The 805-nt window shown below is 47.8% G+C and overlaps 1 non-coding gene across 1 annotated transcript; it reads right to left on the bottom strand.

The window, feature by feature from the left end:
- Positions 1 to 369: 369 nt before the first annotated feature.
- Positions 370 to 444, bottom strand: Trnas-cga (transfer RNA serine (anticodon CGA)). Its single transcript has one exon. It is a non-coding gene; the product is annotated as a tRNA-Ser (tRNA).
- Positions 445 to 805: the final 361 nt, after the last annotated feature.

Raw genomic sequence — 805 nt, 5'->3', positions numbered from 1 at the left:
AGTGATCCATTCTTCTAGCCAGGTTGTGCAAAGAATTTCTTTTGTCCCATCAGTACTTCCTCGTTAGTTACTTGATCTACCCATCTAGTCTTCAGCATTCTTCTGTAGCACCTCATTTCAATAGAGTCTATTCTCTCCTTGTCTAAACTGTTTATCGTCCACGTTTCACTTCCAAACATTGAACACTCCATATAAATACTTTCAGAAAAGACTTCTTAACACTTAAATCAATATTCGATGTTAACAAATTCCTCTTCTTCAGAAATGCCTTTCTTGCCGCTGCTAATCTACTTTATATATCTAGAATGAAATTTTGACTCTACAGCGGAATGTGTGCTGATATGAAACTTCCTGGCAGATTAAAACTGTGTGCCGGGCCGAGACTCGAACTCGGGACCTTTGCCTTTCGGGGGCAAGTGCTCTACCAACTGAGCTACCCAAGCACGACTCACGCCCCGTCTTCACAAGGTAGGAGACGAGGTACTGGCGGAATTAAAGCTGTGAGGACAGGGCGTGAGTCGCGCTTGGGTGGCTCAGTTGGTAGAGCACTTGCCCGCGAAAGGGCCGGCCGGAGTGGCCGTGCAGTTCTAGGCGCTACAGTCTGGAGCCGAGCGACGGCTACGGTCGCAGGTTCGAATCCTGCCTCGGGCTTGGATGTCTGTGATGTCCTTAGGTAAGTTAGGTTTAATTAGTTCTCAGTTCTAGGCGACTGATGACCTCCGATGTTAAGTCCCATAGTGCTCAGAGCCATTTGAACCAACTCGCGAAAGGCAAAGGTCACGAGTTCGAGTCTCGGTCCGGCACA

The sequence above is a fragment of the Schistocerca cancellata genome, chromosome 10 (genome assembly GCF_023864275.1).
Source record: "Schistocerca cancellata isolate TAMUIC-IGC-003103 chromosome 10, iqSchCanc2.1, whole genome shotgun sequence".
NCBI classification, from domain to species: Eukaryota; Metazoa; Arthropoda; class Insecta; order Orthoptera; family Acrididae; genus Schistocerca; species Schistocerca cancellata.
The sequence above is the reverse complement of the archived record's forward strand: the minus strand, read 5'-3'. Positions and strand labels throughout refer to the sequence as shown.